We start from the raw sequence: 8,363 nt of genomic DNA, 5'->3' as shown, positions 1-8,363 counted from the left end.
CCTGCATATCTTACAAAACTTGTTTGCCGCCTCAAACAGAGGGGGAAAAAAAGCTTCCCATCCTTACATGTATAGCATTGGCATATTATTGATCTCCTCGGCATTGCTGGTTATAATGTAATGTCTCCAACTAAAAGTGGATGAAGTGAAGAAAACAATGAATTCCCGGATTTGCCTGAAGGTTGAAGGAAAGTCCGATTATCTTTTTTTGGCATCCAAGTTAAATAGGCGCTTCCATGGGATGAGCTATTACCATGATTAATGGAAACTGGGTTTGTAAAAATTGGGTTTGGACTTCCAAACTAATGTTCAAACGTATATTTAAGAGCAGCAGCGGGGTAAACATGCTTTCACAGTGTTGTTATCACCGATCCAAACTTGTCGCCATAGCCTCAGGGAGAATGCATTTTATTTTCTAGGGGAGAGTTGTTTTTAGGGTCCTCAAAAAGACTATAATTATAGAGAATGTTTAATGTAATTTAAAATTTCTCTACAAGCTTGCAAAATCAAAGTGAAATCATATTTTGAAATGAAAAGCTTAAAAGTGCCCATAATTTGTGACAGAGGTCTTTTTGAATGTTGAAAGTGCAAATTATGTTGGTAATGTAAAATGTGTACTTGATGTAAAAATACCATTATATAGAAACTTGGACTGGATCAACCGGTCCAACCTGTGACCCGATGACTCGATATTTTTTTGATCTGAGTTTTTACCTAAATCGGCCAGCCACTGACCTAGTGTGACCGGGATAACCCAGTTACTGGGCCTGTCGGATCACTTTTTAATTTTTTTTTGTTTTTATTTTTTTAAAATTGTAAAAACTAAATAAAAAATAAAAAAATTAAGCTTGAAAATTAAAAAAGCAAAGCAATGGAGGGCAAGGCAATTAAATTAGATTTCACTATCTGTAATTTAATTTTGAATAGAGAGCCTTCATTTTTAAGTTTGAACTTAAAAGATTCAATATTTTTTTAAGTTAATTGTTTCAATCTTTTATTATTGGCTGTTGTTCATTTATCTAATTGTTGATTAGCATTTATGAATTATGATTGTCATTGTTGATAATTTTAGTGTTAGTGATGATTAATTTTAGACTTTTTAATAATTAAAGGGTTGTAAATTGTAATTGTAATAATGGATATTTAAAAAGTTGCATTTTATTATTGTTAGACATTTGGGTGGTTGTAATTATATAATTATTGTTGTATTTGTATCTTGTGTTAGAGATTAATCTTAGATTTTGTTGAATATTTTCATGATTGATGTCTTCTTATTTAAATTATATTATTTTAATCATAATCAATTTATCCTCCGAGTTGACCCTTAGTTCAATCCAAGTTGAACCACTAACTCACAACCAATTGGCTTGACTGGTTTAATGACCGATCCGGTCTTTAGTATCTTGAAAAACATGAATGTTATCTTTTTGAGTAACTGAATTTTTTATTGTTGTAAAAACATGAATATTATCTTGTCCATCTATTACTTGTAAAATCTATAAAATATTTACAATTTGGATTGCAAAAAAATAAATGCATTGCAAGTTGACACTAGAGACGAGTAGCAGTTGTAGACTTGCTTATCATCAATATTAAAATTTATAGTTGCGAATATCATTGATAACTTGTATGAGATATTTTAAGAGACAATTACATTGAAGTCCCATATAAAAAAATTAATTACTGTAAGATCCATTTCTCTTATATGAGACCTAACTGTAATTCTTCTATATTTTAACGGACACGAGTATAACAACCAACGTTTGCTCATTAAAGCATGTAACTTACTTTTCAATGTTTGAATATTTATTTGTCAATAACAACTATATTTTTAAAGCTTGACAGCCAAAATTTTATAATTGACAAGTAGATGTTCAAATTTTGATATGTATTACAAGTTGCCTCAAAAATTATCAAATAAATGTTCCATTGCAGCATTTTTTGCTAATAACAATGGGCAAAAAACACTGTCATGGGATAAATAATCGTTTCTCATAAGATTTTTTAACTGTAGAATCTGCCCCACTAGAACAACAATGGACAAAATACATTGTCATTTATACCCCTAGAATATTTTATATTTTGAAACAACCTATACAAAGTTATATATTATATTATCAACTACAAGTTCTTATATTGACAAGCATATGTCCAAGACTAGTTGTAACCTCTAGTGTCAACTTGTAATCCATTCAACTTTTTTTAAAAAAAATATATAAATATTCATAAATTTGCAAATCCACATCTTATATTAACAAACCAATATTCAGGCCAAAAAAAAAATTAACAAACCAATTTTTCATGAGGAACTTCCAACATTCAAAATGGTGTCCATGGAAATCAAGGGCATTTTTTACTTTTTAACTTGAAAATATAATTTTAGGTGAATCCTTTTCTCCAAAGAAACTTCAAATTCTGTTGGATATTTTCTGTAATTTTCTTCCTTTGAAGCTCCTTTTTTTCCCCTCAATATTCAAGGTCCTAGTTGAGTTCCCCATTATTTAGTCCCTGTTTGGATAGGCATCTATAATCAATTATGGGAATCTAAACCATGATTTTGGTTAAAAAAAAAATTAAAAAAACTGATCTATTATACCCCTGTTAATTTGGATGGTAATGTATATTTTGTTCACCTACCAAATATATCCCTCTCATATATCCCCCTTCCTGCTCGTCGTGGATGTTTCTCATGTGCTCCTCTATTCGTCTCTATTATACACATAAACTACATCCTACAAATCTCGTAGAATGGATATGACTAGCCAAAAAAATATCCACTCTAATTGGCTGATAGACATTGGTTATATGTAAATATCAAAATTTGATTGGTTTGTTTTAGTTAATATGAGTCCAATTATATAGTCCAGGTCATTCGTTTAGCATGCAGTCCCCCCAATTTTCAAATTTCATTTCGATCGAGTGTAATGTAATTTGCTAATTGCACGGGAGCATTAATGACATCCGCATACACCTTGCTTATTTCTTTTCCTCATTTCTCCATGTCCTATCATTATTCTCATCATTCGTATTCAAATTTTAAATTTCAGAATAATCTCATCAAATCTGTTCTATTGTTTGACCCTCTCCATCAATTTTTTCCCATCAAAATGGGATTATTTCCCCTGTTTTCTCTTTGTCTTGCTACCTCAATGGATTTAAATTTTATCTTCAATCTTCAAATAAAATGAAAGAAGTTAGAGGAGGCACCGAATCCTAGGGCAACATAGAATGCATCAGTGCCAAAGAGGTCGACGATGACGGCAGCAGGAAATGAGGCATGAAGAGAAACAGAGGGAGTGGGCGACGGTGAGGGAGCTGATTGTTTCGATCTTGGTGGTGTCGATTAGGTCAGAGAGTGAGACAGGAGGAAGAAAGGTGAGATTTGAATATGATTCTTTTATCCATCTATTGCTTTTCCCTTGTTTAATCTCAACTTTATCTCTCCCATTCTCTATCTTGGATTCAAATCTCAAAACAAAATCATATCTGTTGTTCTCTCGATGGAATTATTTTCACTCAAAATGGGATTCTCTTTCTCGTTGGCTTCTACTTCTCTTGCCGCCTCAAACAGATTCAAATTTCATCTTCAAATAAAATGGAAGAAGTGAATTTAGGAAACCTTCCCTTCAATTTCATCATTCTTCATAGTATTTATGGATTATCTTGGTTTTCCAATCTTCTATCATATTACCCTCAAACTGTTGCTACAGTGCCAGAAGGTTAGTTTTTTCTAATTACTTCCCCTATATTTTTATGCCCTTCATATATCTTCACGTATTCATATTTTGTTTGTCTCTTTATTTATTTCTTCTTGCATTCTTAATTTTTGACTATATCTTATTAGTATTTTTGACTTTGCATCTTTCACTGAACATCTTTCATAGCTCTTCTTTCTCTTGCAAGGAGAGTAACACCAGGAATTATGACTGGGAAGAGACCTCTGTTGGTTGGATAGATGTCTCTATGTTGATTTGGGTGATTTAGAAATTATAATAGCTCTTCTTTCTTCTGCGGGGAGAGTAACACAGAAAGTGCAATTTATGGCTTTAGTGCTCTTTTGCTTGATTTTCTTAACGAGAGGCACTTATGACTATATTAGGATCAAAAACAACTTCCCGCAAGTTGGTGCCCACCTTCAAGGGACAAAGCGTTGTATCGATTATATGTAAGCAAAACTCATCTTTCAAGACAACATCTTAACTAGTCTTCTTTTGTGCAGGTACTATAGTGATTTGGCATCAATTTGTATTTTATTCATTTCTGTCTGTTAACTTTCATGTTTCTTTTACTACATATGAGCATATTAAGGTTATAGCCCTTTTGTTTTGATGATTAAACCTTCATTGGTTACTTTCTTTTTCTTTTGATGCAATTTTCTTGAGTTTCTTCCTAAAAAGCGAGAAATCAATTAAAATAAATAAAATAAATTAAATTCTGTTAGCTAATCAAAAAAAAAAATCAATCACATCTAAGTTGATCATCCCATGAAAAAAATAAAAATCAATCAAAATAAATAAGAAATAAATTAAATCTTGTCAACCAATCAAAAAAATATATTTAATCACATCTAAATTGATCATCCTGTAAAAAGATAAAAATCAATTAAAATAAAGAAATTAAATAAATTAAATTCTGTCAACAAACCATAAAAAATATTCAATCACGTTTAAATTGATCATCCCGTAAAAAGATAAAAATTAATTAAAATTAATAAAAATAAATTAAATTATGCCAACCAATTAGCAGAAAAAACTCAATCACATCAACTAATAAAATAATAATATTAATATTAGATTAAAATTAAATTGATTATATAAAAATTAATCGACCAATGGAAGAGGATAATTAATATTATACCGAAGTATGTTGACCAATAGGAGATAAGAACTTTATAACCAATCACCTTCATTGTACAAGATTTATAGACATATATATTGATGATTAGCAAAAAGTTTGAGAATTTTAGAATATGGAGGAGGATAGTAAGTTTTTGCCATGCTTTAGTAAAATTTTAACATTATATGCATAAATGTTTGTATCTAGATTACTTCTCTTAACTCTCTCATGTAAAATCCATACAACGCATAGGATTCAATCTAATTTTTTAAAATAAGGGGTTATGTTTGAAAAACAAGAGATGCCTCGAAAAAAAAGTGGGTGGGGGAGAGCACTAGGTGTGTATTTTTCAATTAAATTACCCAGTTATATTATTAGAGTCAATAATTTAGGCGGATCAATCTTATTTGAATTGAGTTTAAAATATCATACTCCTTTTAAAAAGTCTATATAGCCAAATCCAACCCTAACACTTTTAGACTTCGGGCTTATTCGAGTTAGCCCGAATATCTAAAGCTTATTAAAAGTATTTTTCTTTATTTTTGAATTAATTTTAATTTTTAAATAATTCTATTAAGTGTAAAATATTATCTTAATTTTAAAAGAATAAAATAAAAAATAACTTATCAACTTTATATTTAAGTAGCTCTGTTATTATTTTATTATATTATATATAATTTATTTATAAATATTTCCTTTACTTATAAATTAATGTCTTAATTATTTAAATATTGCTCTTATTATAGTCATATATAAATATTTTACATATTTTAATTGTTATATTATTTTAATTATGATTAAGTTAATCTCAATTCAATCATAGTTAGACTACTAACTTAAAATTATTATCTTGACTAGTTTAAAATTTTTAATAACTTTTGATAAATTTTATTTTTTATTTTTATGAATATAAAAAATTTCCATCATTATGTTATATAAAAAAATTACTTAATTATGATTAAAATATTATTTTTTTGAAATTATTTTTCTTTAACTTTTTATATTGTTTAACTCTTATATAAAAGGAATTCTTACTCTAGTTTACTCTTAATTTTTAACCAAATCTAACATGGACAATAACCAAGTAATTATTTAAGAATATTATTTTATTTATTATGTTTATCTAGTAGCAGAGTTGAAAATTCGTACATACCTAAATTTTATTTTTAAAATTATTTTTAATTTTATTTTTACTTTAAAATTAATTATCTTAATTTATAAAAAATATAAAATTATTTTTTACATGCAAATGATTTATAGGAGTCAAATTTTTTTAAAAAATATATTTTAAATATTATTTTGAGCTATTTTATTGATTAAAAATAATAAAATATGAAATCTAACTATTTTTATTTTTTTTAAAAAAATAACTACGTTAAAACACTTATATATATAGTATTTTGATATAAAATGATATAAAACTTAAAAATTAATTAATATTTATCATATTTTATATATTTTTTAAAAATTTATTTTTTTATTCGGGTATTCAGGTCAAGCCCGAACTAGATCGGGTTTGGCCCAAATAATAAAAATAATTTTTTTAAGCTTGGATTTAAATTTTTTGGGCGGCTTTAGGCTGACCTGTTGGGTTTAGCCCAAATTATCGACTCTATATGTTATTACTAAAGATCTATTAACAATGTAAAAAAAAAAAGCACACCTAATCCTGATCAAGCCTTAATGGAATATCATGATATATGATTTAAATTGTATACATGTACTGCCTCCATTAAAAAATTAAAATATTTTTAACTAAATATCATCACCCTCCTAATAAAATAGTCACTTATCTTTAAACTAACACCATCTTCTTTTATTTACCATTGTTTAATAAGATGTTTCACTTTAAAATAAATATAAAATGTCTTATATTTTTTAATATATGTTCCCTACAAACAACAAAAAGTACCAAGCGTGTTAGAGACGCTGAGTCTCAAAGATAACAAAATGTTCCTAACCTCTCTTACCATAATTTGCCTCGATGCAATGCAAAAATGCAAAGAGATCAGAATAAATGAGTGTTTTGATTAATAAGTGTACTGAGTACAAAGTTGTAAAGGTTACAAAGCTAAAAATACTTCTAGAAACTATCTAAAAATGCAAAAAAAAATTAATGAAAATATTAATGGATGTTGATGATTGATTGTCCATCCTTTTTCTATAATCTTCTACTCCTTTTATAATTTTTTAGTTGAGATTGTTATCCTATGAAATTTAGAGCTTGTTCACGAAATATCAAAGATTCATTAACATGGCTTGTGAGATTTATGGCATGATACACCATATCCCTTCAATAATCTTGTATGTCTAGTTATCTCGAGTCTTCAAGGCTAAGTTAAGCTTGCGCGTGGCACGCTTTTCTTTTTTATTAGTGGACCGTGTTATGCTCCTTGGATCAATTGTGTCTTAAATCTCGATTCTCCTTATTACATTGACGTTTTAATTTTAAGCTCAAATAATATCTAACAACAACAACAACAACAACAAACCTTTATCCCACTAGGTGGGGTCGGCTACATGGATTGCAAGACGCCATTGTGCTCTATCATTTATCAAGCTTTTAAGAATATTATTAATTAAGAGATCACGTTCAACAACTTCCAAGAGTATTCTCTTAGGCCTTCCTCTACCTCTCTTAATCGGACTCAAAGTTATATGTTCTACTCTTCTCACTGGTGCCTCCCTTGGTCTTCTTTGTACATGCTCAAACTATCTCAACCGATTTTCTACTATTTTTTCCTCAATAGGTGCCACCCTCACTTTTTCGTGTATGTGCTCATTTCGAATTTTATCTTTACGTGTATGTCCGCACATCCATCGTAACATTCATTTTAAAAAATATCTAACCTTTTAAAAAATTGCATTACAATACATAATTTAATTAGAATAGAGAAAGATAGTTGCTTTTTATTGTAACCAACCATGTTTAATTAGAATAGATGCCCTCTCTTAATCGGGATTTAAATTTTAATTGGTTACCAGGAGCGAATCCATTTCTAACGACCCAATCCTCATTAATACAATGCATAATTTAATTAGAACAGAGAAAGAACTCTCCATTTACACACCCGCGCGCAGAGACTGAAAATATTGGCGGGGATGCTAATGATTGCCCAACGACTGATCTTTACAAAACAAATATTCAGCCAATCGATAACCCGTGCACGTTTTATGTCGTTTAAGTTGTAACAACCTCATTGATTAATATATAAAATCTCAATTCGGTTCGGCAGGCAAATCGTAGACGAGCCTGGCCAATGCAATGTTCTCACGTATGACGCTGCGCGGTGGATTAAAAATAGTACCATATTAGGTGAGCGATTGACACACACACACACACACTCGCTTAACTTACAAAATATTCTCTTACAAACCTAAACCATTCACCAATTAATAATTTTTCCTTTGTTGTCAAAATGTCAATTGGGTCCCCTTAATTTAAAGTTTTATTCTGGGTGAAATAATTATCTAAAAGTCCCAGCGCTCTTTAAGAGTACTATTTCAAGGTAATCCTTCATCCAAAT

This window comes from Prosopis cineraria, unplaced genomic scaffold (genome assembly GCF_029017545.1).
Source record: "Prosopis cineraria cultivar Desert tree isolate PC_DT_omini unplaced genomic scaffold, ASM2901754v1 PC1, whole genome shotgun sequence".
Classification (NCBI taxonomy): Eukaryota; Viridiplantae; Streptophyta; class Magnoliopsida; order Fabales; family Fabaceae; genus Prosopis; species Prosopis cineraria.
The sequence above is the reverse complement of the archived record's forward strand: the minus strand, read 5'-3'. Positions refer to the sequence as shown.